Genomic DNA, 9,489 nt, shown 5'->3' on the forward strand with positions numbered 1-9,489 from the left:
TGGAAAGTATGTTTCTGACGTGATAAGTTTCCTGTTAGTTGCACATGATCAAAGAAAATGTAAAAATAAACAGTATTTTTGATCATAGTTTTATATCATTTTTATGATAAGTGGAAAACAATAAATTAAACTCTTTCGTTTCAAAGCAATATCGAAAGTCCTGAAAAGGACTGGAATGGTTAAATGGGTTGTACGACATCTGCTGTGTGCTAATGTGAGGTTTCAGTCGGATGTAGTAGTTGTTAACTTTTTGGCAGCGGTAGTTTTTTCGGAGTCGCTGCTGCTTTCCTTGGCTTTGGCATCTTCGGCTTCTGTGCGTCGGTTTGCAAGGATTTCGTTGACACCATCATGGTGAGCTAAACAACGGATAGCGGGTTTGATACACTGGATGTTGTCATGTGGAACCTTGCGATACACTCTTCCTTAACCGGGTCCTTTGTCTCCTTTACCTCCATTACCGCATCAATTGTATTGGTTGATGTGAACAGGAGTACCAGAAATGCACACTAGAAACACAGACGTTTATCGATCTGAGCGTCCAACAAGAATGAGAAATCTGACTGAGTAACAGCAGCAGCAGCAGCAGTAGAGAAAGAGAGCATGCCTGAAACTCTCTACTCATGATGTTTGTTATGGCCAACAGTAGCGGACCGATGCCAGACACAGCTCAATTGTTGTGGTTTGGCCTCGATGTTTACCGCCGCTGCTGCTGCTGCTGCTACTGCCACTTAAGTGAGACACAGCTCAATTGTTGGCCGCTCGGATTCGATGCTGCACTTTCACGATGCCAATAAACGTTCTCGCACTTTTGACGGAGAGAGCGTGCCTGAAACGATCCGCTCGTGATGCTTGCTGCTGCCACTAGTAGTAGACCGGTTCCAACAACCGTTGCTACTGTTTGCCGCTGCTTATGCTGCCATAGAAGCTCGATTTGCGACACAGCTCGCATTTTGACCGCTCAACTTCTATGCTCGCCTATATATTAGCCGCTTCCACTGCTGCTGCTCTCCACTTGTTGTTGTCCGTTGTAAGAATGAATGAGATCCACGAATGCGCGCTCGTTTTGTATCATTTGGTATGTGTGAAGTAGGCGCCTCCTACTCGATTGCCATGCAGCTTGCCGGTGAGAGAACGAATCGGGCGCGAAAAATAAATGACGTCAATTTCGACCAATCAGGACTGGGTATCTCTGTTTGGAGAGGGGTTGAATTTTTTCAATTGTTCGATAGTTAATTATATGATATATACTATTTTATTCAATGTGAAAAATTGTTATGGAGTGCCGTAATCGTTTGATGCAAAAATCTCATCAATCCATCATGAAATGAATGAGTAATAAGCGTTTGAAATTGGACATTTTTCACGATGCGATCGATTTTCGTTTTTCAATTTGTACCCCAATATGTTCCCGAAAGACGTAATCCTACGTCAAAAAGTTCAACTAGAAGATGAAGCCAACCTTTCTCATGATGTTCCTTTCCATACCGTTGATTAAAGATTGATTCATTTAGAATCCGGAATCACAAAACCAGTTGTATCAGAAAAAGATATTGAAAAAAAACTATTCTTTTATAGTTTTGATAAATTTTCGTATTTTCCTTCGGATACCTCCATCAGAATTTGGATTCTCTGTTGGCCATTTTATTCCACGATCTATTTAAGCCTTCAGCATGCCGAGTCACTTCGGCACCCTTCTTCATTTCCGCTAGACTGTTGGCCTATATTCTGCGAAGTGGCAAATTAAGGGCAATTGGGAGGATTGAGGCCTTTTCAATGTGATCGATCCCATTGTCACGGTACCACTGAAACACCTCTCGAATGTAGTGGCTTCATGTCAAATCTAACCAAAACTTCACCGGACGTTTCTGCAGACACTCTCTCCTATACATTTTCGGGTCCATTGTCATGTTTGTTACGAGAACCTTGGTTTTCTGCCCACAGCTATAAATGCCAAATCAAGAACTTTCTGGCCAATTTATCAGCGAAAACGAACTTAAATTCGCTGGGAACGTCTCCTCTAGCAATTGTCTTGTAGAATTTCAAGCCTGGAAGCTGTCCATAATCCATCGTCACGTACGTTTCGTCATCCATCAGCATAAATCCTCCGTACTTCGTCCAAACCTTTTTGTACAATTTTCGAACGCATCTTTCGGCCACCAGTTTTTGTTTCAGCGGCGTGGTTGCTTGCAGGCACAGAGATTACGATAAATCTGATTCATAGGAATAATAGTTGCATGTACACAGAAACGTTTTAGCACATCATAACGTTTGCATTAAAACAATGGACCCATGGAACGTAATTATGTTATCTCACTTGCAAAAAAAATCTACGCCCTTGCGGAAGGCAGTTAACCGGAACATTCGCCATGGCGGACGAAAACATGCGTGTAGGCATGTTTTTGAGTTCTTTCTTCGTTTTATTTATCAATTCCTTCTCAGTTTTCGCGACAAAATTGTTACAGTAGATCTTTCGCTTCAGGTTTGCCCTGAAGTTCTCGTAGGGACGCAGCTGATGGAGGTGGGGCGAGTTCACCGACTTAGGCGTCGTGCACAAATTACGTAACGCGATAAGGGGAGGGAGGGGGATCGAGTTTGTGTTACTTTCTGTGTATTAGAGATGAGAAATTGCGTTACGTAGGGGGGGAGGGGTCCAAAATCCGGATTTTTAGCGTTACGTAATTTGTGCACGACGCCTTAGGTATCATATCGATATTCAGCCGCTCCATCTCCTCTAACGATTGCTTCGAGTAGTGGGCCGACGTCAATTCTGGCCAGAACACCGCGTCTTCGCCCTTATGGTATTTCGGTGCAACTTCCGGCAGGCACTTCGTACTATAAATGTCCCCGTTAATGGTCAGTCCGGAGCTAAAAAAGAGCGGCTTGGACATTCCCTTCTCGCTGATTGTTAGCCGCAGCAGTAGCTTCTTGGGGAACTTGGTGTGTGAAAAAAAAATCACTTCGGAGCTCGCTTCCTTCATGAGGGAAGTAAAATACGAAGTGTCCTGCCAGTCGTTGCCATCCAGGGTGAGATAGGTCTCGTCGTCCATCACCACCGCCACGTCGCGATTCGCCGGGAAAATGAACTTGACCATCTTATTCAGACGCTGCCGTTGCATCATTGCCAGCAGCTCCGAGACCAGTGGACAGGACTTCCGCTTCCCGAAATGTATGTCCATGTTCGCCAGGTACTTTTTCACTGTTTGGCCGGTTGCACCGACCTCCCTGCCAAGCGCACGCAGCGATGTAGTCACTTTTCTCTCGATCTTCCTCTTCAGCATCCTCTGGAGCTTCTTGTCGCACAGGGTCGTCGGCCGCCTGGAATTGGCTTTCTTTCGATGCTCTGATTGTTGTCTAATAGTACCAAGCAGGTCTCTCTCTCTCTCTTTTATTTTGGCAGACTTATCTCACTTCTTAACTAGGCGAACCTAGCCAGAATTTTCACCTGCCCCCGGGCTTCTGATTGCCAAAGGGGGACTAGGCTCTGCGGCATGCACGTAACTGCATGCTCGGGCTGTTTTAGTCCTGACCGAGGAATTGTCGGACAACCGCGCAGGCGCTAAGGATGACCGACTTTTGGATGCCGGCCAATTCCTTCTCGATGTTCAACACCTTTAGCGCTTCCAGAAGTGTCTTCAGGATAACTCCAGTTCCAGAGAGAACGACTGGAACAATTCTTGGGACCTCCCTTAGCCCCCACAGTTCCTTGAGCTCCACGGCCAATGGTCGGTACTTGCAGATTTTGCGACTGCGGGTCTCCTCCAGATTCTGGTTCAGTGGAATAGCGACATCGATGATGGTGACTTTGCGGTCGCTCTTCTCGTAAACCATTATATCTGGGCGGTTGTGGTGGATCGAGAGGTCGGTCAGAACAGTGCGATCCCAGTACAGCTTGAAACGGTCATTTTCCAGGACAGGTGCAGGCAGGTACCGGTAGTTTGGTACGTTGTCTTCCAGTAGAGCACATTGGAGCGCCAGTTGTCGATGAACAATACGGGCCACGTTGTTGTGGCGCCGGTGTAGGCTGCGTTGGCCAAAACGGATGTGCTCTATGTTTTCACCTGGTTGATGACACATCCGGCAAATGTCATCAACGTCTTGATGCCAGACGTACCGCCTGCAGTTTTTCGTCGGCATTATCCTGTCCTGGATGGCTATCATGTCGGATTCTACTTCTGAAGAGAGTTCACCACGCGTTAGCCACAAATTTGATGCGGCCTTGTCGACGTGTGGCCGGTCCAGTTGATGGGGGTGGGAACAATGCACTGCCTTCTGCTTCCAAGCTGCAATCTTCTCCTCCACTGTCTGCAGATTGCAGTTTAGTTGGTACTCCGCTTGCGCCTCTGTCAGCGGCGCAGACAGCCCGGTATAGCGCGTTTTGGTTGGCGCGTTCTGCGAAGTACTCGCGCGGTTGTCGTTCCTGGGCAACACACAGTGCAGAAATGTCGACGATTCCAAGTCCCCCTTCTTTGCGTGGTAGTGAAACTCTCTCCAGTGCCGATTGAGGATGGTGCATTCCGGCTTTTTGAATGCTTTCCTCATCCTCCTCTCAAGGTCCTCTAGGTCAGTTTTGCTCCATTTGACTACACCAAAACTGAAGGTCAGCAGGGGAACCGCGAATGTGTTGATCGCGCGTACCTTGTTCCCCGCGTTGAGGAAAGTCCTCAGGACACAGTTCACTCGACTCAAGAACTTGTCTCGCAGCTCCGTCTTAATATCGGAGTGGCGAATCCCGGTGAGCTGTCGGAATCCAAGATATTTATAGGATTCGCAACGAACCATGTCTCTTATCAACTCTCCGTCAGACCTCGTAGCCTCCAGATTCGGTGAGTTGTCCTTTCAGCAGATGGACACAGCGGCACTTGTCGAGGCCGAACTCTATGCAGATGTCCCTGCTTATATCATCGACAACCCGGATAGCTACACCTAGACGCTGACGTGAATCAGCGTAGACCTTGAGATCGTCCATGTAAAAGGTATGGGTCACTTCTTCGTTGGCGCCGTCCCCATACCTTATCTTATAGCCATGACCGTTCCTATTGAGCGTCCTACTGAGGAGGTTCAGTGCCAGACATAACCAAAGCGGACTGAAAGAGTCGCCTTGGAATATCCCCCTCTTTATCTGCAGCGTTCTAGACTGTAACACATTGTCCCCATCACTAAGGTGCAGAGACGTGCTCCACTGCCTCATCGCATGCTGCAGGAACCTAACGACGACGGGATCAATTTTGTAGAGCTCCAATACCCGGACGAGAAACGAGTGAGGTATGGAGTCATAAGCCTTCCTGTAATCGATGTAGGCCATGCTTAGGTTCCGCTGGTTATAAACCTGGTCTTTGCAGCCATGCGTATTTTTCCTGCATCCTTTCTGCTCTTCTGCGATGATGTGATGTTGTTCGCAGTGAGCAGAAACTTTGGCGGTTATGATGCTGCTTAATATCTTGTACAGACTCGATAGGCACGTTATCGGTCTGTACTGTGATGGGTTCAATGTGTTGCTGTCTTTCGGGAGGAGGAATGTGACGCCACGGGTGGCGAATTCAGGGAGGTTGTGTGGGTCACGTAGCACCTTGTTGAAGCAATCAGCTATCTTTTGATGTGCGACGGGCAGCTTCTTGTGCCAGAAGTTCTGAACACCATCGGGGCCCGGTGCTGCCCAGTTCCTCAGGTACTTGCGAGGCTTCGCGGACATCGTTTTCTTCGACGATGATAGCTGGCATCTCTCCAATTTCACCACAACTCTCCTCCTCCCGTCTTAACCACATTTGCCCGTCGCGATGTTGTACTGGGGTCACCCAAATACCAGCCCAGAAGTTCGTCACATCGCTAATATCTGGCAAACCTTCGCGGTAGTCGGGCTTCTCGTCGCTAATGTGGTCGTAGAACGTCTTTTCGTTATCTCTGAACATCCGATTTTTTTGTTGGCGCTTTGCAGAGTCAGAATAACGTTTCAGCCGTTTTGTTAGGACGCTCAATTGCTGTACCAGTGTGTCGAGTTTTTCCGTCAGCTGGTGAGCTCCCAGCTGGCGAAGTCCAGTAGGCCGCACGCTCACAGCAACTTGGCGAGATAATTTCGCCGATCAGCTGCCTCTTTTGTACGCCATCAGTCTTCCAATTGCGGCGCGCTTGTTTAGGATCCGTTGCTCCAATCTCCTTCGCCATGGAGGCTCACCCCTTTCACGGAGATGTTGGAGCAGTCCGCCTCTTGGCCTAATACGGTATCCTAAACTTTTGGCGGTCGCCACAGCAGCACAGTAAACATTCGCGAATGAAATGCTCAGCCGTACTGAACTTCGTCTCGACACATCGCTTGCTCTGTTCGTTCTGGAGCTTAGTTCTCTCTGCACCTGCTGCTTGATCTCGTCGACTTGCGTTTGGGAGAGCATGTTGTTGCTAACTATCGCTCTACGCCTCGCGTTCATCGCGTTCTGATCAAGCCTCCCGACGAACTCTGGATACGCTTCCTCGAACATTGTTAGTTTTCGAGGGCGACCGCTCATGTCCGTCTCCAAAGCAGTGCAGATGTAATAGGCGCACTTTTTTTTTATAGAGGTGAGGAACGCTCTACCAGCCTTATCTGGGAAGGGTTAACGCAGACGTCGAGTGGGGATCGCACCCACAAAAACCAAACCCTCTACTCGTTGCCTTATTTTCCCCTGGGACCACATCTAGGCGACTACTTCAGGGGGCGGCTATGCTCATGTACTCTTCGAGTTTTCAACGCAACGCGCACTTGTCCTTCCCTTTTTCTCAATATTTTTTTCTCTCTATCCGCTTTTCATTCCACTGCGCTTATGTCCTCTTCGCAGGCATCCATTTACCCGTCGAGACGTGTACCAATTGGGAATTGCCCTCCAACTTGACGCGCAACCCGTCACAGTCACCCTCGCAGGATTTCTCTTCCCAGCGGTGCGCCGATTAGGTAGTGCCCTCCAACATGACGCGCACTCCGTCACAGCTACTCTCGTGGGGTATGCACCATTTTGATCATGGCTTCATCCTTGATGCTCGCTCCTTCGAAACGTTCGCAGTGTTTCTCCATCCAGGCCACGATCAGGCGTTGCCAGGCAGGCATTTTTGCTGTTCTCCGCGGCAGTATCCGGTTACCTGTCGGAAGGAAGGAAGTGCCCTCAAACTTGACGCGCGCCCCGTCACAGTCACCCTCGCAGGATTTCTCTTCCTAGCGGAGCGCCGATTAGGTAGTGCCTTCCAACATGGCGCGCACTCCGTCACGGCGGCTCTCGGGGGGTACTATCCGGTACTACAGCCATCTCAGTTGTTCATCTTTTATGGTCAGGCGTTATCCGCATGCTGGTTGGTCCTCCACTTCCGCTGTAGCTCGGACATGATATGTACGATTGCACTGTTTACTGCGTTCCAGGTGCCCTCGTCACGACACATTTCCTCCACGATGTTCCCAGCATGAAGGGTAGGCAGCCCCTCGCGCACTGTGGTGAATCTGAGACATTCGAATACGATGTATTCCGGTGTTTCCTCCACATCTCCACACTTCGGACAAAGAGGCGATCTTGCGTGTCCGAACCGGTGCAGATACTGCCTGAAGCGGCCATGACCAGACAAAAACTGCGTTAGATGGAATTTTACCTCTCCGTGTTTCCTGTTCACCCAGCCCATTAGTGTCGGTATGAGCCTGTGCGTCCATCTGCCGTTTTGTGCCACACTCCACTCTTGCTGCCACCTAGCCATCGACTCCGCCCTCATTAGCTTCCGGACTCCGCCCTCATTAGCTTCCGGATTGGTTCCCCTCCTCCTATAGCACTCGCTGTCCTCCACCAAGATGATGTCTATGGGGACCAACCTGGCTATGACGTAGACCGCTTCTGTTGACACGGTTCTGTACGCACTCGCGACTCGCATCGCCATGAGCCGGTACGTACTATTCAGCCTCCTCGTGTTCCGCTGAGGTTCTAACGCCGCGATCCAGGCTGGACCACCGTATCGTAGTGTCGATGAGGAGACACTAGCCAAGAGGTGCCTCTTGCTGCTGCTTGGGCCAAAGTTGTTGGGCATGATTCGTGTCAGTGCATTGATTGCCTTCTTTGCTTTTTTACAAGCGTAGTCGACGTGACTGTTGAAGTTCAGTCGATCATCGATCTGCACCCCCAGGTATTTTAGGTCTCGCTTCGAGGTTATCGAGTGCTCTCCAATTGTGATTTCTGCACGCTGCACCGCCCTACGGTTGCGGACAATCAGCATTTCCGTCTTTTTTTTTCTCTATTATAGTGACTTTCAACACATTTCGGCTGGTTCGTCACTTTTACTTCCATTTTTGGAAGAATGTCGATAGTGAGAATTGAACTCGTGATCTCTGCGTAGCATTTCCGTCTTGTGGTGGGCTATCTGCAGTTTCACACTTTGCATCCACCTTCCGATCATGTCTATCGACTCGGTCGCGAGCATTTCGACCCGTTCCAAAAATGCTAGGACTGCCGCTTTTAAAGCTACGTTAGGGATTCCATCTGGGCCAGGCACTTTCTTCGTTTTGAGGCGTTTCATAGCTGCAACTAGCTCGTCGTTCGTCACCTCTCTGCGTTCGGTGTTATCCTCATCCTCTCCATATGGCGTGGGTGGCCAGGTCGTTGGGTCGTGCTGCGGAAATAACCCTTCCACGATAATTTTTAATTTTTCGGGACACATTTCGGAAGGTGTCGTTGGGCCCCTGAGCTTCGCCATCACCACTCGGTAAGCATGGATTGACGCCCACGTCCCGACATCCCTGAAGCAATTAGATTTGCTCCGCTTAATCACCCGTTTAAGAGTGGATCTAGCCTCTCTGAATTCCACTCTCCGCTCTTCTCTGGTGTCTAAGGCAGTTGACCCGAAACACGCCAAGTGCCTCACTCCATCAATAGACTGGAGGTCGCTTATACCTGGGTTCCCTTTTTCTTGGCATTGTTATATCACATGCTGTTGCTAGCGTTTCCGTCAATTCATCCGCGTTCATGTTCAAGACGTTGCTTTCCACGCGTAGTGCTTCGATGAAAAGATCCTTGTCAAAGGCTTTTGTCTTCCACCTGCGCGGGCATGTCCTATTTATCCGTACTTCCACGGAGTTTCGTTGGCCAATGGTATAACGGATGGCTTGATGATCACTGTGGGTGTATCCTTCGCATACCCTCCACCTCATTTTCGTCATTAACGACGGACTGCAGAAAGTCAAGTCGATGATGGACTCTCGACCATCTCGGCGGAAGGTACTAGTGGTGCCCTCGTTGCACAGGGTAACATCCAACTTGGCTAGAGCTTCTAGTAAACTAGTCCCTCTCGCGTTGGTGCATCTGCTTCCCCACTCTACTGCCCAAGCATTGAAATCCCCTCCTATAACGACTGGTTTTCGTTCGGTGAGCTCCTCGGTGAGGACATCCAGCATATAGTGGAACTGGTCCATCGTCCATCTGGGAGGTGCGTAGCAACTGCGGATATAAATTCCGTTGATCTTCGTGATCACGAAACCTTCGTGAGATCTCGAGA

Source organism: Toxorhynchites rutilus, chromosome 3 (genome assembly GCF_029784135.1).
Source record: "Toxorhynchites rutilus septentrionalis strain SRP chromosome 3, ASM2978413v1, whole genome shotgun sequence".
Classification (NCBI taxonomy): Eukaryota; Metazoa; Arthropoda; class Insecta; order Diptera; family Culicidae; genus Toxorhynchites; species Toxorhynchites rutilus.